This window comes from Rattus norvegicus, chromosome 11 (assembly GCF_021556685.1).
Source record: "Rattus norvegicus strain SHRSP/BbbUtx chromosome 11, alternate assembly SHRSP_T2T, whole genome shotgun sequence".
NCBI lineage: Eukaryota > Metazoa > Chordata > Mammalia > Rodentia > Muridae > Rattus > Rattus norvegicus.
The window spans coordinates 22,462,950-22,486,040 of record NC_141544.1 but is presented as its reverse complement, the minus strand read 5'-3'; the positions used below and the strand labels follow the sequence as shown (position 1 = coordinate 22,486,040).

Below are 23,091 nucleotides of genomic sequence, written 5' to 3'. Positions count from 1 at the left end.
GACAGATCATAAACCACAAGTTCATACACCACTGGAATCATGTCTTCAATGTTACTTCCTAATTTTTTTCCTCTTTGGCCACTATTTTGCAAGTTGCATACACTTCAGTGAAATCAGTGAAGCTCTATACCACAGGAATCTCCTGGACCATACAGCAACCTCCCTCACTTTGCACTTTCTGGAAACTTCTTGCTTGCAAATGTTTGCTTTCAATTTATAAACTCTCTTTCCAATGCATCCATTGATACTGTGGGACGACTATGTTAAGCCTCCTTAGAAAAGATGTGGATTAATTTAAGTGTTGGAGACTGTGAACAAACACATTGAACACAGAACAGCATCCAATAGATCATGTTGGGCACTCCTCTGGTTACTCTCGTTTAAATCTGATCCTACTTCATTCCCAGTCAATTATGAAAGGAGTCCATGAGGAGAACGTAAGAGAAGGCGGGTTAGTAAAATGCTGTTCATGATACAAAGGTTAGAAGATTTGGAAATGGGCAAGTAAATAGAAATACTCAGAAAATTAGTATATTCTAGCATCTAAGTATACCATAAACAATAATTAAGATTGTGATATATATAAACTCCTCGCACAGTTGCCTGATGTTTCCAGATATTATAATGACATATGCTGCATTCCAAACCTCTTTCTTTAAAATTTAACTTCTCTGTAGAATAAGAGGAGTCTCACCCCAGCAGGAGAACTCTGCTCATGAAGCTAGCTAGCCCTTCCCACAACACCACACAAGCATAGAACATGTTGACCTTTCACCTTTCACTTACCATGTTAATCAAAGAATTATTTTCATACCCTTTGTTTTGTAGAACGTGTTAGTCTTTGGTAATAGTTTTTTAAAAAATGAACCAAAGTGTGCCTATTTTAAAGATGAAAGAGAAGAGTATCTATCTAAAGACAAATGTGTTCTTGTAAAAAAAAATTATATAGAAAAGGCCTGCATTTGTTTTTAATAATTTATAAACACTTCACAAGAAAAAATAATTCTTTGAAGCTTCATGATCTTATTAAAGCAAGAAAAAAATGATTTAGATAAACTGAAGGTTTTATGTCATTTTTTTTTTAAAAAAAAAAAGAGTGGTCTTTTTAGAGACAAATTTTTGGTTGTGACCCAGAGAACTCTGGAACATTGTCACATCACAGTGGTATTTAAGAGCAGGAGCCACGATGTCTCCAAAGCTCTGGGGGTTTGCTGATAACACCTGTGACTGCAATGGCTGCCCATGAGAAGATCCTTTCTCTTCAGTGGCTACCACTGAGTGCCCCAGGGGCCAGCGGTGACCAGATGGTTTTTGATACAGTGTGAACTGGACGCACTGGATGAAGAGCCCTGGCAGTTTCACAGCATCGCTTGTTAACAGCCTAAAAGTGGTGCGCCTCCCCCTCACCCGCTCTTGATGTCAAGGTGATATATGATTGGACGGTAGAGAGTGGGGCGGGGACAAAGATTCTGAAAGGAGGGAGGAGGAGGAGCAAGGCTGGAACTGATAGAAAATGTTCCCTTTTAATCTTACCACAACACCAATCTCATTCAGATTGGGGTGGGAGACAGAATCCAGTGACGGTCTCAAGGAATCAAGTTAAATTAAGTCATTCATTTAACAGAATCTAAGCATATACTGAGGTTTTGAAAAAATTGAAAAGTAGTCTTTACATTCCTTTCAATAATAATTACAATGTATCCCCACTGAAGAAGGACTTTTCCAATCCATTTGTACAACACTCTTCAGAAGACAGACCACCAGCAAATATAAGCATATGGCAAGTACTGTAATACAAATTGTATTTTAAGCATAAAATACAAAACCCAACATGATGATATGTCTCTACATGAGGCAGTGGCTAAGAAATTTCTGACTCAACCTATGAAAAGTTAGTACTTTCTGGTATATTGCACCCTGACATTGAACATTACATTGTATTCGAACCCTAACATTGAAAAAGGATAAAGGCCATTCAGAGACTGCCCCACTTTGGGATCCATCAATAAGCAGATAACAAACTCAGTCACTATGGCTGATGCCAAGAAGTGCTTGCCAACAGGAGCCTGATATGGATGTCTCCTGAGAGGCTCTTCTAAGCCTGACCAATACAGATGCAGAAGCTTGCAGACAACTATCAGACTGAGCACAGGGACCCCAGTGGAAGAGTTAGGGGAAGGAGCTGAAGGGGTTTGCAACCCCATAGGAAGAACAACAATATCAACCAACCAGATCCCCAGAGCTCCCACCAACAAAATAATATACATGGAGAGACCCCACGGCTCCAGCTGCATATGTAGTAGAGGATGGACTTATCTGGCATCAATGGGAGGAGAGGCCCTTGGTCCTGTGAAGGCTCAATGCCCCAGCATACAAGAATGCTAGAGTGGTGAGACAGGGGAATTGGGTGGGAAAGCACCCTCATAAAAGCTGTGGGGAGTGAGGAATGGGGTAAGAGATTTGTGGAGGGGAAACTGGGAAGTGTGGCAACATTTGAAATAAAATAACTAGTGTAAAAAAAAAAAAGGAGTTCTATCCCAAAAACATTCTGACAAAAATAGAGATAAAGTAAATAAGCAGACATTTATAGTCTACTACAAAAGCTGCTTTGAAATCTGTAAACAAAGCATCTAGTACAGATGCCAAAGACATTTAGATAAGGCAAAAAAGAAAAGAAATATAGATAATTTCAAATTTGTTATGAATAGAAAATTATAAACATCTATGGCAAAAAGAAAAACAATCGAGGGAAGATGGAAATTGTCTGAAAATGGAAGCAATCCTGCATAATAATTCTGGAAGACCCACTGGTGGGGGGAGTAGTCCTCATTACAGACTTCCACAGGTACCAAGCCGAGGGACCCTAAATGTAACACGGAATTTTATCATGGAGGGGCTTGCGCACACACATGAAGGACTAACTCCTGAGATCAGTTTCAATCTACTGAAATGTTCTTAGATGTGGTGAAATAGAGAGGATCAACAAAGGAATAGCCTCGGCTATGTCACTGAGGGCCTTCTGATGTCTTGAATCTGAATTTCCTAGGATGAGACAACACTTAGACTGGTAAAGATTGTGTCTCACAGAAAGAAGTAACATGGAGTAAGAAATGAGGGTGGCCGAAATATAAATAAGTAAGACACCATTTACAAATGCTATTTTGATGCAAAACAAATTTAAAAAGTCACACTTATCATTTTGTCATCTCACGCAAGGATCAGAAAAGTTCCATTTGTCTATTTTTCAGGAGGGGTTTCCTAACTTAGCAAACCAATAATGCTGAAGTCTGAAGCACTCCTTGTTACATTATTAAATACTCAATGAGAAACTGAATCTTAACAATGGCACAGCAACAGCTCACATGTACTTAAAGCATTCATTCCATAGAACCTGCATTCTTCATGTTATCTCAGTCTACATGAACTGGACCCAAATGGTCTTTAAACTGTATCTACAAATACATAAATTCTAGGAGAATGCTCTATTATTTTTCTACTTAAAACAAACACATTGGTACCAGGCCTTATGCTCAATCCACTTATTCTAAAAACAGAATAGAGGGATTTAAATTCCCATGTGCAGATGGTTCGATAATGTTATGGCTATCCTAATGAACTAAAGTAAACAATTAGATTATTTTAGAATTTAAATGTATCATTTGGTATTTTCATATTAACATAAATTGTAAATTAAATTAATTTTGGCACTTTTATATGTTAATCAATTTAAAAATATAATGATAAAATTTACAAATCACCAAATTCATCACTTCAAGTATAGGTAACATAAGTCAATAAACTAATGACAGTATATAAGACTAAATAAAATTTTAAAGGAGATAACTATAAACATAATTATTTAAAAATTATCCTCTAGGTTAGAGACAGTCACATTTAAAAATTCTTTAGAGACTAATTAAAGTAGAGTTATCATTTCTCAAACATGATCAAGAGAAGTAAATTTAGCATTGTCTGTTTATTTTGACATTTTAAAATGCATTTTAATATGAGAAAAGAAAACAGCATGTTGTATTCAAAATAAAGTTTTTTGTTATACTGCCTTTAAATGAGTCTCTCAGGGGAAAAAAAAACTTTTGCATGGTTAGTTAGAAAGCATAATAATAAAATGGCATCAACATGAAATGCTCTTAATTTATGAACTAAATGTCTTCATACTTTGGACAAACTAGACTATATTCTACAGTTGGTTATTAAAAATAAATATTTCTTATACTTAATTTTTACTTAGAAACTCAGGACTTGAATAAATTAAAACTGAATAATATGTAGCAATGATTTAATAGATTGTAATACTTATGACACCATAGAACTGTGAACATATTTTCAAAAAAACGAAAAAAAATTGACACCTAATCCTCCTTCCAGGCAGATATCTTCATCCAGGGCCCTGATCAATGTCTCCATGATCCACCCAAGGTACCTACACTGTTAGATACAGACAGGTCCCTCATTCAATTCCTAGGCTTTGTCTAGCCACCCCTGCCTATACCAAAACTAATTTCTAAGCCTCAGCAAGAATCGACTAAAAGAAAGCATGTTCAACCCCTTTTTACTGGGCAAACTGGATATCCATATGCAGAAGAATAAAATTAGATCTTTATCACCCTGCACAAAAACTAACTCCAAATGGATCAAAGGACCTAGACATGAAACCATAAGCTGCTAGAAGATAACATAGTATCCTCCATGATATAGGTAGAAGGAAGAACTTTTTCAATAGGATTGATTATATTTGTCCAAGACTTAAGGCCAATTAAGGTCAGTAGGACTTTATAAAACTGTAAAGCTGGGCCGGAGAGCTGGCCAAGCAATTAAGAGCACTGACTGTTCTTCCAGAGGTTCAATTCCCGCAACCATATAGTGGCTCACAACCAACTCTAATGGGAACTGATGCTCTATTCTGGCATCTAGATAGAACAATAATATACATAAAATAAATAAATCATTTTTAAAATCTGTAAAGCTTCTGAATATCTAAAAAAAATTATCTAGGTAAAGAAGAAACCTACAGGATAACAGGGAAACTTTGTCATCTCTAAATCTGCCAGAGGATTCCAGAATATATATAAAGAACTTAAGAAAAAAAAAAGAGTGGTCCACTTGAAAAATGAACGTGGGACCTGAAACAAGTTCTCAAAATTAACAGAAAAAAAAAAAGGAAGAAAAAATTCAAACAAACTAACAAAAAGAACCAATGCATATAAAATAACTAAAAATATTCATTATCCGTAAGCAATTAGGCAAGTACAAATTAAAATAAATTTACAATTTCATCTACTCTCAGAATGGCAAAGTCAACAAGTTAACCAACAAGCTGGAGGGGCATGTGGGGAATAGAAAGCCTCATTCCCTTAGATAGAACTTCGGTAAACTGGTAAGGCCACTATGGAAATTAACATGGAGAATTCTCAAAATGCTTAAAACAACAGCTAAAACCATTACAAAACTACCTATTGACCCAGCTCTAGGACTGCTTGGCATATGACAAAAGACTCTACAACCTGCTCCTCAGAAACTTCCTCAGCCAGTTTCATTGGTGCTCTATCACAAGAGCTAGGAAATGGGGAAAACTAAATACCCTTCCACTCTGAGAAATGAGAAAGAATTAAATATCCTTCCACTCACAAATTTCAAATGAAAATGTGATATATATACATTATGCAATACCATTCCACTGTTAACGAAAAGAAAGCCATGAACTTTGCAGGTAAATTAAAGGGACTAGAAGTATAGAAAAGATCATATTTAGTGAGATAACACAAACCCAGAAAGACAAATGTCATATAGTGTCTCTCATAGGATGCTCTTAACTCTAACCAATCTTCAGTTGTGAGTATGTACTCTGGAGTAACTGCACAAACCAGGAAAGAAAACAGGACCGTGGCAGGGAGGTAGGGATAGAGAAGCAGGAGAGATGGAAATAATAGAGTCTGGGTGATCTGATCAGAAAAAAAAAATGTGGAGGAGTTCTAACTAGAAAACAGGAACAACACTCAAACTAATAGAAGAAAAACTAGGGAAGCATCTGGAACACATGGGCACTGGAAAAAATTTCCTGAACAAAACACCAATGGCTTATGCTCTAAGATCAAGAATCGACAAATGGGATCTCATAAAACTGCAAAGCTTCTGTAAGGCAAAGGACACTGTGGTTAGGACAAAACGGCAACCAACAGATTGGGAAAAGATCTTTACCAATCCTACAACAGATAGAGGCCTTATTTCCAAAATATACAAAGAACTCAAGAAGTTAGACCGCAGGGAAACAAATAACCCTATTAAAAAATGGGGTTCAGAGCTAAACAAAGAATTCACAGCTGAGGAATGCCGAATGGCTGAGAAACACCTAAAGAAATGTTCAACATCTTTAGTCATAAGGGAAATGCAAATCAAAACAACCCTGAGATTTCACCTCACACCAGTGCGATTGGCTAAGATCAAAAACTCAGGTGACAGCAGATGCTGGCGAGGATGTGGAGAAAGAGGAACACTCCTCCATTTTTGGTGGGATTGCAGACTGGTAAAACCATTCTGGAAATCAGTCTGGAGGTTCCTCAGAAAATTGGACATTGAACTGCCTGATGATCCAGCTATACCTCTCTTGGGCATATACCCAAAAGATGCCTCAACATATAAAAGAGACACGTGCTCCACTATGTTCATCGCAGCCTTATTTATAATAGCCAGAAGCTGGAAAGAACCCAGATGCCCTTCAACAGAGGAATGGATACAGAAAATGTGGTACATCTACACAATGGAATATTACTCAGCTATCAAAAACAACGAGTTTATGAAATTCGTAGGCAAATGGTTGGAACTGGAAAATATCATCCTGAGTGAGCTAACCCAATCACAGAAAGACATACATGGTATGCACTCATTGATAAGTGGCTATTAGCCCAAATGCTTGAATTACCCTAGATCCCTAGAACAAACGAAACTCAAGACGGATGATCAAAATGTGAATGCTTCACTCCTTCTTTAAATGAGGAAAAAGAATACCCTTGGCAGGGAAGGGAGAGGCAAAGATTAAAACAGAGACTGAAGGAACACCCATTCAGAGCCTGCCCCACATGTGGCCCATACATATACAGCCACCCAATTAGACAAGATGGATGAAGCAAAGAAGTGCAGACCGACAGGAGCCGGATGTAGATCGCTCCTGAGAGACACAGCCAGAATACAGCAAATATAGAGGCGAATGCCAGCAGCAAACCACTGAACTGAGAATAGGTCCCCTATTGAAGGAATCAGAGAAAGAACTGGAAGAGCTTGAAGGGGCTCGAGACCCCAAAAGTACAACAATGCCAAGCAACCAGAGCTTCCAGGGACTAAGCCACTACCTAAAGACTATACATGGACTGACCCTGGACTCTGACCCCATAGGTAGCAATGAATATCCTAGTAAGAGCACCAGTGGAAGGGGAAGCCCTGGGTCCTGCTAAGACTGAACCCACAGTGAACTAGTCTATGGGGGGAGGGCGGCAATGGGGGGAGGGTTGGGAGGGGAACACCCATAAGGAAGTGGAGGGGGGAGGGGTATGTTTGCCCGGAAACCGGGAAAGGGAATAACACTCGAAATGTATATAAGAAATACTCAAGTTAATAAAAAAAAAAAAAAAAAAAAAAAAAAAAAAAAAAATAAAAGATTTGCAAACTCCAAAAAAAAAAAAAAAAAAAAAAACAGGAACAGATAAATTTAGAAGGAAGGTAAGAAGGATGTGTCTGAGTCATAAAGAGTCACACTATTAACTATCTACCTAAAAAAATTTAGTGCATACAAATTAATGTGTAAATATACATATATAGTTTAAGTAGGCTTTTCTTAGCTGCCCTGTGTTCTGCCAAGAACCAAAGACCATCTAATAAACATCCTTAAGAAGCATAAGAAGCTCTCTTTTGAGTTGTTGGTCAGGGTTGTCCAAGAGACTTCCAAGAATTGTACAGACTATTACTATTGGTCTTGGTTCCCATAAGAGATGTAAAGTAAGTTCTAATTTTGTATTGCTGAAGACGCCATGCACTTCAGAGGCACATTTAGAGACCCAGAGCTAGAACTGACCTAAAGGCCTCTTCCCTGAGGATTAGCTTTCATGGTTCCAGAAGGTACCACACAAGGTTCCAAAGCAGAGAAGTGATCAACAGATCCAGGCTGTTCTGAGACATGTGAACCACAACTATGATCAGAGTGGCCTGATAACCTAGAGGATACAGTAGTGACAGGCCTATTTTATAAGTGGCAGGCATCTCTCTAATTTGACATAAATCTCACTCAATAAAAGGATATCATGTCTGGTACTGAGATGCACGTCAACTGAAGCCATGGATCTTGAAGGAGAACTTATACTGCTTTATTAAAAAAATATCAACTCTGCAGGGGAGGGGGCAAAGATGAGGATTTCCTATAGTGTTGCTTTTGGCCCAAATTCAAACACATAGATTATCTTAGTTAGGGTTTTACTGCTTTGAACAGACACCATGACCAAGGCAATTCTTATAAAGATAAGATTTAATTGGGGTTGACTTACAGATTCAGAGGTTCAGTCCATTATCATCAAGGTAGGAACATGGCAGCATCCAGGCAGGTATAGTGTAGGAAGAGCTGAGACTTCCACATGTTCCAAAGGCAAACAGAAGACTGGCTTCCAGGGCAGCGAGGATGAGGGTCTTAAAGCCCATACCCACAGTGATACACCTACTCCAGCAAGACCACACCTTCTAATACTCCCACTCCCTGGGTCAAGCATATACAAGCTATCACACAGGGCATATGCACAAACACACACCCATTCATCTCCCGATAATGTACAACGCTCACTTAACTCACACATCCCCAGTTTTTTTCCCTTTGTTGCCAACAGTCTGTTTTAATGCACAACACCATGCAATCTTCTTTCTACACCATCCAAGCAACTGAAGCATTGGTCTTGGTCTACAAATAGTAAGAATAGCATTTTATCTCTAAAATACTGACTGTTTTCCACATGGAGGAATTGCCATGTGAAACTGTATTTGCATGACTTTGGAACCTATATTTGTCTCTGGCAGTAAAAACCAAAACCAAACACGAAAAAAGCTATCGAACTAGACACAGTGTGTAGAGGGAAGATAACCTGAAGGACAAGAGGACACAGCAGATGTCAGGCCATGTTTATCAGAGCTACACATGATTCTGCTTGGAAAACAACTGCCACAGGCCATAGTCTACCCTGAATGGTTCACACTTGTGAGATGCACATCAAATTCACATTTTAGAAAGCTCTAATCGGGCAACACTATGAAGAATTTGATGAAGTGAGTATGTTTGAACCAATTGTATTCCAGCCTTAGTTTTTAGTTAATTATACTTCTTGCTGTGGCTTATTAATTAATAGTATTTAACAGATTTGACCTGAAAACTTATGGTTGCTTTTGTTGCTATTTATTGGTATTGTATTTTATGAAACCTTAAGGGAAATGAGAAGCAGATGGCCATTGAAACATTTACTAAATGACTCCAAAAATTATCCTTCTCCTGGCTATAAAGAAGTCATGGGTGTGATTTATGCAAAGTAACAGCTTTGTGAATCTTTATGTAAGACTGCTCCAAACACCAAATTCCAACAAAACAACAGTCTACTGGAGCTTCCCGCCATCGGACATTCTCCTACTCCTACAGAAATCCCATTCACACACCACTAAATGCAATTTCCTTGGTCCCAATTCCTGAAAACCAATCAAGACTGTCACCTTATTCCTTCACTGAAACAAATTTCTACCCTATTGGAGGACAATTCTTCAGTCCCCCTCAACTGAGTGGACTTAGATTTTTTTCAACCCAAGTGCTTGCTTTTGTGCATTTTATTTATCAAACAAACAAACAAGAACAACAAAATCAGATGGAAGGGCAAATGACAGCCTTAATTTACTACCTGCTGTCATTTCTCCCCTCGTCTCATACATAAACAGTTATTCTGCAGGGTTCTCCAGACCACTTTTGAAATGTTTTGCAGTTTTTAATCAAATTCTTAACATAAATTGATGTTAATACACAGACTTAAGACACCAAAATGAAACGGGCAAATGAAAGTCTCTTTAACATGCTCATCTTTTCTATATCTACGCAATATTCCCCTGCCTCTTAATTTTTTACATAGTAAGCAGCAGTATCTTTTCAGTAAATTAACAACTTTCAAGCATTAAAAAAGCTGCTGAAACAGTTTGCCATCAAACAGATAAACAGTAAAACAGAAGATTACACAAACTCCTTCCAAGGGCCTATGGGGCTTCATGGTCTGACAATTGACAAGTGCTTTGGCAAAGAGAAATTCTTTCTTTACTTCTTCACATCTCCCTGGCTGTTTATACACACACACACACACACACACACACACACACACTATATGCTCTCTGGATAACACTCTCTTTGCTTGATAACAAAATCTTGCTGTGCCACCTACGAGTCTCAGCCTTCAAAGTCCTTCTGTTTCTGTCACCCAAGTCCTAAAACCCAAGACATGCACCACGATCCCGGCTAAAGCTGACAGTTTTAGTCCCTTCCTGATATTCATCTTCATGAGAGAGTTGGTTTCAAATTCACTATTTTTCTCATCCTCATCTGAAATTTGATTTCATAGTCTCTATTTTTCTCACTCGATCACAGGGATCTAAGGGTGGATGGCTTATCTGTTTTCTTTTGTTATAAAATTCAGTTTCTAGAAACTTCAAGTACACAATATTCAAATTTTGTTCACTAGTGCATCTGTTTATCTTTAATATATTATTATCATAAATAAACTTCTTTGGCATTAATATTTGTTCCTAAAACCCTGATCCTAAGATGCGCCTTCAAAAGGCAGACTACAGAGGATTTTTATACACATATATTTTCTATCCCTAATTCTTTCTTAAACTTTCCAATCCTGCAGATTTTACTGTTTTCATGTAATCATGTCCACTAGCTCCCATTCCACAACACCTTCTCCATAGTTCCCTTATTTACAAAGGCACTATAGATTAAGCACGCAAATCTAAAGGTGGATGTGAATATATATATACATATATATGTAAATATATGATTTTTACATTTGTTTGTTTGAGTAACTTTACTCAGTACCATTTTATTTTAGTTCCATTTATCTGCATATTTTATAACTGCATTGCTTACTACAGAATGAAATTTAGCTATGTATATATGTCTCATTTGATTATCCATTAATCAGTTCATGAATAATCAACTATTCTCTGATTGACTTTGAAGCCTGCTTCACAAGAAGGAATTCATACTTGGTATTTAAGCACTCATGGGTGACTAGTCTTAGATCTTAGTGACAAACTTTCTGCTGTGGTTTCGCTAAACTGCCATGCACCAAACAAAGGCATTTATGTTTACAATCGTTGAAGACTCCCCTAACTTTATTCATCAAAGAGGCCTCTCTTTGCAGTGATTATCAGAGACCACAGACATGACTGACTGCTTATCGCTCAGAGAATAAGTGACAGCTGAGGGCCAAGTCCAAAGTAGGACATACTATCACCACTAGGGTTTGGGAATCATTGCTGAAGAGAAGACAGAAAGAACATATGAAGCATGAGGAAAGGGCAGAGGCCATGAATACTGATTTGGGGGAATGGCAGACCCAAGGTACTCATAAGTTTAGCCACTGTGGCTGCCTACAATGGGCCAACACAGAACCAAGCCATTAATGCTTAAAATGGATTCTGGAGGGGCTCATGGGACCCTGCCTTCCCTTCCTTGCTAAAGTACTGTGTACTGGCGGTTCTTGGAATGGGACAGTCATTGCTTTAGTTGTGTTCTCACTGAAGAACCTATCAGACTCCGATAGATCATTTCCTACCCATACTAAGGCAGATGATCTGGGTCAAACTCAGTGACTACACACCTGAAAACAAGTGTGTATTAGCAAGCATGTATAAGCAAACTGTCAAAAAACAAACTTAATAAGTCATAAAATTTTAAATGTAAACTAACAAAATATTCTAAAACCTATTTCAGTGAAAAAGTGTAAAGATTTCTATAAATTCAAAGATATCTAAATTTCTCGGGGCACTGAAGATTCTTTGTGTGGACAGGATGATAAGCTTTTTTTTTTTTTCTTCTTGTGGAAGCCATTTTCTAAGCAGCTACATAGAACAAGGAGCTGTGATGAACCCAGATGCTATGGTTATGACACAAATGAGCTGGAGTTCCATTTTCTCTAACTGGAAAGAAAGAAACTCAGCTATTCAAGGAGTATCAAGTCATAGAAGTAATGAATTTCATGTATACTCAGATGAATACACATTGGAGAGGTACTTTCTGACAGACACTGAGAAGCTCCCTAAAAATAATACTGTAAGATTGCTAAGGTCTGGGCTGGGGATTTAGCTCAGTGGTAGAGCGCTTACCTAGGAAGCGCAAGGCCCTGGGTTCGGTCCCCAGCTCCGGAAAAAAAAAAAAAAAAAAAAAAAAAAGATTGCTAAGGTCTATATTCTAACTGGGAGGACTGGAGAGTGTAAATGTACCTACATATTTATTCATGCCTCAAATCTGTATATGAACATGCTAAGGCCTACCTGAGTCTGAGAGATAAAATAGGAAACAAGACAGATATGATACTTGCCTTGCTGAAGGCTACATTCTTATTTTGTGTACATGAGAAAAGTAAAGGAATTCGATTCAAAGTAACACAATCCAACTATTCACTAAATATATATGTGAATATATGAAACCAGAGAGTGGGGACAGCTTCAGCAGAAAACAAAGATGAAGTCCAGATATGAAAAATAAATTCTAGCATTCACCTCTGTATTTGACATGCTCTGGCAGAGCCTCTCATGAGATAGCCATATCAGGCTCCTGTCAGCAAGCACTTCTTGGCATCAGCAATATTGTCTGGGTTTGGTGGCTGTATGTATATGGGCTGTATACCCATGTGGGTGAGGATGGGATCCCCATTGGAGGAATTAGAGAAATGACTGAAAGAGCTCAAGGGGCTTGAGACCCCATATGAACAACAATGCCAACAAACCAGAGCTCCCAGGGACTAAACCACTACCCAAAGACTGATCCATGGCTCCAGCTGCATATGTAGCAGATGATGGCCTTGTTGGGCACCAATGGAAGGAGAAGATCTTGATCCTTCCAAGGATGAACCCCACCCCAGTATAGGGGAATGTCAGGAGGGTGGGAAGGGGTGGGTAGTTGGAGGGGGAACACCCTTATAGAAGAAGGGAAGGGGGATGGGATAGGGGACTTATGTCTGGGACACCGGGAAAGGGAATAACATTTGAAATAAAAATAAAAAAATCCAATAAAAAAATAAATAAATAAAAAGAATTAAATACTAAAGTAGAAAAAGTAGAAAAAATAACTTCAAAGTAAAATTATAATAATTGTTAACAGTGAAATGAATTTATGGTTATAGACTGTAAGAGAAACAGATTTGAGTTCACAGCAACAGCAATAAAGTCTAATTGTAAGAATTAAAATACAAGAAAGGACAAATTTTAAAGACTTCACAATAGTTCTATGTATGCACCATGTTAACCAGTATTTTAAGGAAAACATACACGTGCACAAGAATTCATGTCACTTTCGTCCTTAGGTCACAGATAGGCAGGGATTATCCTTGCAGAGATATCTAGTGACAATTCTATACATTCAGCTCAGACAGCTAATTACCTGTGTCTTCAGCTATCAGTAAGCCAACCTCCGCTACTTTATCCTGCATTTTGAGCATCAAACTCATCCGATTTTGATTTGCTGACGATGTGAGCCGTGTGTTTACCATCTAGATAATGGGGTCTATCACAGAGGGTTCGAACTTCTGTATGAATGAATTCGTTGCGGAGGAAGTGGTGGGTCCAAGAAGACAGAGCATATGAGAGATGTGGAGAGGGTGATGCCACACGGAACATTGTGGAATTCAACACAAATGCAAGAGCTCTGGAAAACCTGAAAACTTCTTAAGTCATATCACCATTTGGGAAGAAACTGAGGGAAAAAATACTAAGCAAATTACATGCCACATTAGTAATCTTTTCTCCATTACTGCCATCACAGTTTCCCTATGATTCTACCATATTTATAAAATGCAAATGCATAATAGGTCTTTAAAATTCATAAAAATCATTTTTCATTATTTATCTAGGCTATACATCCCCTCAATGAAATCCCGAACTTTTTAAATATGCACGAGGAAGAACAAGTGCTGTTATATTACTTGAAGCAGAGTGTGTTGGTAAATTATTTCCTGTTTAACCAGAATGACTGAATCATTCTTTCTGAATCACATATGTCTGGGTCATTTGCCAGAGAAAAATAGAATGCCAAAACAATTAAATTTATATGTTTGCTGACTGACAAATCGGTGTTTATTATACTGGCTGTTCCATAAAACTGCTGGAGGCTAAGGGTTAATAAATGTCAGTGGACATTTTTGCTCACGTTATATGTTTATCATCCATTTCCTGAGAAATTGAAATGTAGTGTTTTATAAAGCACACACTTTCGTGCTCTGAGTCCACTGCTAGTAAATTTATTGAAAAATAAAATGGCATTTCATTCAACTAGCTCAATAAATTGATGTGTATTTACCCAATCTAATCAATTACAAAGCCATTACCACAAAAGCCTTCAGGGTACTTGCTCAAACGTACTAATGTGTCACACAACACAATGCACACGGAGCTACTAAGCCCTTAGCAGGAGGTTAGGGTGACTACTGAAATGGATTCGTAAATGCTTTTTATATTACTATGAATTGAAATTCAAGGACTGACACCCAATTTCACTACTGCACAAGTTAAGCATGATTGGAACAACAAAAGTGTATAGATTCATATTTCCAGTGTAAATAATTTACTTTTAAATATACATATATACATGCATGTATATGTAAATATGAAAAAATAAGATATACAAATATATTTTTGTATAGCTTAAATATTGAAAAGAATTATTTGAGTAACCATAGTTGGTGAGGAAAATATAACTGTTCTGCTCACTTTACCCTTAACCTTATACCTTAACACAGCTACTAATTAATTTTTGTCATGCCACTTGCATATATTTATCTTAAGCAGTGTCACATCACTGCCTCAGCAGGACCAGTGGGTCTCCATTTTACACTAATTTCATGTAAACCTCACATACAATTTTCCTGAGCCTGCAGCCCAGCAGTGAAGCAACAGAACCATGTTCCATGCTGGGGGCCCTGTGAGCTTCTCTCACCCACTTTATGACATGGAGGGGTTTGCTGCATGAACTCATTGATTTCTCGGTGTGCTACAAGCTTTCATGAAAGTCCCTGAATTCTCTTGCCATAAGGTTTACTCCTGGAAAGGGTATTTCTAATAATCCTTCAGATATAACCACACGAATTAGGCAAACAACCGAGAGCAGATGATGGAAAGGAGAAACTACTGCTCTGTCAAATCAATGGTAAGGAATTACAAGGTAACTGCTAATAACATCTCATCAAATAGCAACACACAGCTCAGGAACGAGTGCTTTACTGGGTTAAAAAAAATGTATAATACACAGAAATACTTCGCAGTGTGGACGACAGCCATCATCAGAGAAATCCGGAAGAGCACCCCATAAGAATAAAGCAGACCCTAGCAAGCGCAAGGCCCTGGGAACGTTTGGTCCACAGCTCCAAAAATAAAAATAAAAATAAAAATAGAACAGACTTGTTTGTTGGTTTGTTTCGGTAAGAATCCCATCTTAAAGTTATCACCCAATCCCATTATTGGGAAGTCAGATTTTTTTTTATTTATAGTAAATGCTTTGACAATACAAAACATGCTTTCAATTAGAACAGAGAGAAATACTACAGCATTCTAAATCCAACCACAGTGATACACTCTTTTAATCTTGGGATTTGAAGGCTAAAGAAGAAATCCACTGAGTTTAGGTCATTAGAGGTGCATAGGAAATTCAGAGCTACCCTGGCATACATAGAAAGACCTTAATTCAAAGAAAATAGGATCCTAAAAAACATCTGACTTCCAGTGCAAAGTAAGAAACTAACTCAAAACTAACTCATAAAATGACTTCAAGACCTGAAAATATTTAAATATAGCACAAGGATGCCTCATTTATTCCACAATTCAGAATAAATTAGTCCAGGGAAATAAACCCTTTATAGAAATCCTTACTGAAACTGGATAGCAGAGTTGAAGATGCAGCTTGCTGGTAGAATGCTGGCCTAGCATGTCCTGCGTTTCGGGATAGAAAAAACGAGTGAGCAAACGCTGACTTTAGATCATTAACATCACACTTAAAACATTAAACAATCTAACTACAGGTGCTTTTAAATTGCATTTAATCTTTTCTTGGCACCTTATGTACAAATTTTGAAAACAATTTTGAGTTTTATAGTGACTCAGGTTCGTTATGATCAATTATTATCCAACGCTGTGGTCTAATGATGCCCAGAGGGACAATTGCAACCTGCAGAACTGTTTGCTGCAGCACCTAAGTGGCCTGGCTGTGCTGTGCTGTCAGTTCTGCTTTCTAACCTTGATAGGTTTTCCCTTTCCCACTGCTCTCAGAGGCCACTACTCAATACTATTAGCTGGGGGTCACAATCGGTCATTTCAACAACTGATTCTCACTTTGAGCCGCCACCTAGAAGAACTTCTCATACCTTAAAAGCATCAGACCTCCATGGACAAAGACCCACTGCCATTGTGTCGCAAGCTTTGATGTTATGAAAACATGCCATTTCTTGCATTTATAACTTTAATAATGCATCCCAGGACTAAGGTGGCTTATAAGTCTGACAACAGGATGATTTCCACGGTGACATCCTGAGCATAACTTAGAGTCTACGATATTTGTGTCAATGAATCTTTACAACATTATGAGGTACGAAAATGATCTAATTACAAATTAAAAAAAACCTATTTTGGTTGAATGGGGGCTGATGCTAACAGTAGACACTGTCTGCAAATCAATATCCACATTTAAAATAAAATAAAAGTTTTTCAACTTTGATGTACAGTACTGAAAGTTTCAAAGTGAATCAACGTTAACTGTAGATGTCTTGGACAGGCTCCTAGGTGGTTTCCGGTTGATGTAAAGAGAAAGTTCATTTACTCATTTACTAAAATCAAGCAGTATTGAGAGTTGGCTCAGCGATGAGGTTCTGCTAGTTTAGGTTTATAATATTTTCCTTCCTGACACAATGGAATTGAGCTACAATACTATAGTTAAGCCATAAATTATTATCAGCTTCACCACATTTGACTCCTTATAATTTAATTGGAAGTCTGGGAGAATCATATAATCCTGTGACCCAAAGCACACACTGGAGTCCAAAGATAGGCCTATTGTGCTGGGAATTTTATCAATTTTATACAAAAAAAATTCCTTTGTATTAATAATGATCTCAAAATTCTAAGTGTGTGACATTAAAAATGGAGGGAACTCATTTAAAGAGTGTGTTTTTGACTTTTCTTAAGTGAAAAGTGAGGCTAAATGAGACCATGTGTTCTCATGGAAAATCCTGACTGGCACTTGCTAGCAGCAAGGAACTCAAACCAGGACTGTTTGTCCCAAGTTGCGAAAAGGCAAGAGCTGGCCATGCTTCCCCACGCAACCTGCTGTGTTTAGCAAATGTCTGAAAGCACAACTCCACTATAATATATATATATATATATGTATATATATATATATATATTATTCCTTGGTTAGACATCTTAAGATACATTATTTTATGTAGTCCCATGGCACATAAAAAAATATCATCCTTATGATCTCTCACAGAGGAAACCAAGATTCAGGTGTAAACCATGCTTGGTTCAACCTGTGGGATAAAGATAACCAAACCAGCAGCCATAACATTACATTATGGTACATCTTTACCAAATTAATTGTTTTCATATATATTATTGCACTGTTCCTACTATTTGGAATAAAAGTCCCCTTTTCTTCTTTTCATTCATTCCAGCTGTAAAGAATAAATCAACCAAAGAAAGGATGGTGATATGACTTCGTGGGGAAGAACGCAAGCTCTGTAAGGAGAAGGACCTTAGTTGAGTCCCCAGAAGCCACACCAAAACTAAGCACAGTTACATGTACACAAGATCCCAGCACTGGCAGGTAGAGACACATCACTCCTGACAGCTCGCTAGCCAGGTAACCGAGGTGAAATAACAGGATCCCATCTCAGTGACAGACGTATCCCAGAGCAATAAGGAGAAACAAAGGAAAGTATGTGACATCCACCTTTGTCTTCAGCATGTGCACCGGGGCCCACATGGGAAATGCGTACACACACAAAAGATATCCTTACAAAGTTAATTCGTAACACCACCATAAGTCATGCTGGCAAAAACTATGCAAGAGAAGCAGAAAAAGAGAGTCAATAAAATATTATGTCCAACTTAAATGAAACATAAGCACTATGGACAAACCCTTAACCTTCAGGTTCAACATATATAGGCGCAAATGCTCTACTGAAAATATGAACAAAATCACCAATAATTATATGCCCATAGTCTTATACAGTTTTCATCACGATGTTAAAGAATCAGGAAGGGATAGGGAACAATAGGGGTCTGGAGAAGTTATCTTATATCAGATGGTCAGGGATATACAAAAACACCCAATAATACAAAGTTAAAAACACTCAAGCAATATGATTAGCTTCATCATGTCCAAGATGAGCCCACCTGGACAGCTAGCCAGTCTCCATTGCTAGCCCCAACACAATGCTAAAAAACAAGGCCTTGGTGTTTTGTCACCTGAAGTACTGAGAGAGGATGCTAGCTAGCTATAACAGGTCCCAAATTTTACTAGTACTTTTACATGCAGACTTTTTAAAAGGCTTTCTTAAGCAAACACCTACTTTTGTCAGGTACTTGGAGGAAGAAGGGTTGTAATATATAAAGGGGTAATGAAATGCATGGGAGGCTACTAGTTAAAGAAACTAAAGAAGCAAAGATAGGCCCAGGAATGAGTCAAGAGAAGGCCAATAAGATGTCTAAGGCATTGGAGAGGAAGAGTGAGGAGAAGAGGTACGGGAAGAAGCCTGTTGACCTAAGTCTGATCCCCAGAAAGCACATGGTAAAAGGACACAACTGTTATCTGATCTCCACACATGCCATGGCACATGTGTACACCTGTTCACATGTGTACCTTCAGCAACAAAATGAATAAAATAAAAATGAATATTAAAAAAAGATATACAGGGATGAATGAAAAAAAAAAAGTCCAGAGGTGCACACAACCTTCAACCTTACAAAATGTATCTAGGGAAGCCAGAGATTAGAGAAAAAATATTTCTGGTCACTAACCTAAATTAATGGAGGAGAAAGCACTCAAAATGAACAATTTCGTATTATTTATGAACCTTTTCAAATTTATGAGAAACCTATATTTTCTGAAAGTAAGCGACTCAGTACAACACAGTTTATTTATCTGCCTGGAACACTAAGGAAATCATTCAGCTAGAAAACCATGAAATATCTCTTTAGAGCTTCAAAGCTGCAATCCAGACTCCAGAAAATAGACATGCTTAAACAAGTTGTTCTGTTACACGCAGATAAAAACAGGGGAAAATTGATTTCTTTTCCTACTTTTTACCTGCTTGTTTAAAAAAAAAAGGTCACAAAAAACCCTAGATATCATTATTATTATATACTCCACAAAATTCCCTGACTTAAATGGATAATCACTTGAATACAGGCCTTGAAACTATTTTCACAAGCACATGCCTTGTCTTAAGCTGAAAGTTGCTTTCAGGACAGTGGGCAGCATTTTAGTTTTATGACACTGTCCTACTTTTGACAGAGTTCCTATTTGGGAAGGAGATATTACAGGTGAGTGAGCCTGAAAGGCTCATTTGCTCCCATGGTATCCCTGTGGACCTACGTTGGAGACGAGTGAGGAGTAAATGAGACATATAACACCAGGGAAAAGGTTAGCCCGACACGGTAAAGCTTCACCCTTTGCTGCCTCTGCATCAGTAGAGACCTTTCTGCTAGGCTGTGTAATCTCATGAAGCCTGGGAGAGACGCTGTATTTCTCCTATTCAAACACAATTCCAGACAGGTTAGCTTGATGGAGAAACTTTCTTAATCTTTTCTATGAAGAAGAATTAGTCTGTCTGAGTTTTGAAGGTAACTTGACTTTCTTTGAAAGAGTAGATTTAACTGTTTTCTTTAATCAAGCTCAAGTGAGGTTCAGACTTCAACAGGAATAAATAGTAAAGGAAAAGGGGCAGAAAAACACTAGATGTGAATCTTCTATACGGTGTAAAGTTATTTTTATCGGACACCAAATAGTCTCAAATGCTATTAATACTAGTGTAAAATGAATTTAACTAGCACTTTAATGAATTTCAATGAAAATTAAGCTATGAGTTACTGATATAAGTTAGTAGTTGTCTTAGTCCTTTGTGGGGCAGTTCGTTTGCTGAAACTACACTGAAAGCTAACTATGCGGAATCACAGGATTGTTCTGACCAGCAGGTGGAACAGAATCTGTCTGTCTAAAATATGCTACATCACATCGATTAAATATATCCAAGTTCTGGTTTATCCCAAGAAATTAAAAACAAATATTTTAGGATTTGGTGACAAATTCTAAACACCCTGAAAATTGCAACTTCTAAAGTGCACAGATTATGACAGATGCTGCGTAAATCTGTCAAGTAAACAAATGAGCAAATTAATGGACTGATCACAAAAGGGCTAATTCTAAAAATGCATATCTCTCTAGCTACTCCTTGTTTAATGTATAAAAGGTTTTTATGTGCGCTGTATCAGTCAGCTCCTTAGCATATTCCTCTCCAGAGCAGTAATTATGTGCCACTTTAGTAGTACGTTACCCACATTAGAAACAAATTTTTGTTTAATCTTCAGAAAGGCCAAAAACCAGGCCTTTGATGACAAAAGGAGTGAAAGATCCTTTGGAGATGGGATGAGGAAAACGGACAAAACCAAGATTCCTGTTACCTGACATGTGAACATCTCCAGTCACTATAAAATCTATGACCAACCCATTTCTTGACCTGAACTGATCAACAGTGGGCAAGTACATTATGGTTATAGGCTCATGATACATAAAAATAGGTTACCAGCCTTTTGCTTTGGGTGTTTATTCATTTTTTTTAATAGTGTAGTTTCTTCCAGGTCATATAGGCCCCATTCCCACCCAACCTTTAAGCTATGATTCTTCACACCTTCTCAGTAAACCGTTTCAGTCAGCTGAAATGGAATCACCCATATTGCATTCCCTGTCACAGTTGGTGTTTCTATTCTTCTGAGACAAAATGACCAGGACAACTGTTATAAAAGAAACCATTTAATTGGAGATCGCTAGGAGTTCAGATGTTGAATACATCACCATCATTACAGGAAGCACAGCAGCACTCTGGCAGACATGGTTTGCAAGTTGGTTTCCAGCCTATGTCTCCATCCACCAAAGATGGAGAAACCAAGATATTACACGACAAAACAAAATTTACACAATATCTTTCCAAAAATCCAACCACACAAAGGATAATAGATGGAAAACTACAACAAAAGGAGGAAAACTGCACCCTATAAAAAGAATGACAAATACTCTTCTTGCAACAAACCCAAAAGATAGCCACACAAACAGAAATCTAACAACAAAATTAAGAAGAAAGAACAATCATTGGTCCACAGTATCTGGCAATATCAATGAACTCAATTCCTCAATAAAAAGATATAGACAGACTGGGTATGTGAACAGGACCCAGCATTTTGCTGCCTACAAGAAACACACCTCAATGACAAAAGACAGACATTACCACAGAGTAAAAGCCTGGTAAACAATTTTACAAGCAAATGGTCCAAAGAAACAATTTGGAATGGCCATTCTACTATTGAATAAAATCAACTTTCAACCAAAAGTTATCAAAACAGACAAGGAAGGACACTTCATACTCAACAAAAGAAAAATTCACCAAGATGAACTCTCAATTCTGAATATCTATGCTCCAAATGCAAGGGCACCTACATACATAAAAGAAACTATACTAACGCGAAAGGAACACACTGCACCTCACACATTAATAGTGGTAGAATTCAATGACCCAATCTCATCAATGGACAGAGCATGGAAACAGAGACTAAACAAGGACATAGAGAAACTAACAGAAGTTATGAAACAAATGGATTTAACAGGTCTCTATTGAACATCTCATCCTAAAACAAACAACATATATATATATATATATATATATATATATATATATATATATATATCTTCTTCTCAATACCTCACGGTACCCTCTCCAAAACTGACAATATAATTGGTTACAAAACAGGCCTCAACAGATACAAGAAGACTGAAATAATCCCATGTATCTTATCAGATCACCACAGACTACGGCTGGTCTTCAATAACAACAACGAAAGAAAGTCCACATACACATGGAAGTTGAACAATGCTCTACTCAATGATAACCTGGTCAAGGAGGAAATAATGAAAGAAATTAAAGACTTTCTAGAATTTAATGAAAATGAAGGCACAAAATACCCAAACTCAATGGGACTCAATGACAGCAGTGCTAAGAGGAAAACTCATAGCTCTGAATGTCTCCAAAATGAAACCTGGCATAGCATACAATAGCAGCTTGACAAAACATCTAAAAGCACTAGAACAGAAAGAAGCAAATACACCCAAGAAGAGCATCCTGCAGGAAATAATCAAACTTAGGACTGAAATCCACCAAGTAAAAACAAAAAGAACTATACAAAGAATCAACAAAACCAGGAGCTGGTTCTTTGAGAATATCAACAAGATAAATAAACCCTTAGCCAGACTAACCAGAGGGCACAGAGACAATATCTAAATTTACAAAATCAAAAATGAAAATGAAGACATAACAAGAGAATCTTAGGAAATTCAAAAAATCATCAGAGCCTACCTAAAAAGCCTATATTCAACAAAACTGTAAAATCTGGAAGAAATGGACAATTTTCTAGACAGATACCAGGTACCAAAGTTAAATTAGGATCAGATAAACCATTTAAAAAGTTCCATATGCCCTAAAGAAACGGAAGCAGTGATTAAAATCTCACAACCAAAAAAGCCCAGGAACAAAT

General features: G+C 37.6%; 1 protein-coding gene and 1 long non-coding RNA gene across 2 annotated transcripts in view; one reads left to right on the top strand and one right to left on the bottom strand.

The window, feature by feature from the left end:
* Window positions 1–23,091, bottom strand: part of Gbe1 (1,4-alpha-glucan branching enzyme 1) — a 262,662-nt gene that overhangs the window by 93,868 nt on the left and 145,703 nt on the right.
* On the top strand, window positions 1,172–21,099 carry LOC102549549 (uncharacterized). Its single transcript, XR_015632892.1, has 3 exons — window positions 1,172–1,424; window positions 17,961–18,223; window positions 20,878–21,099. It is a non-coding gene; the product is annotated as an uncharacterized LOC102549549 (long non-coding RNA).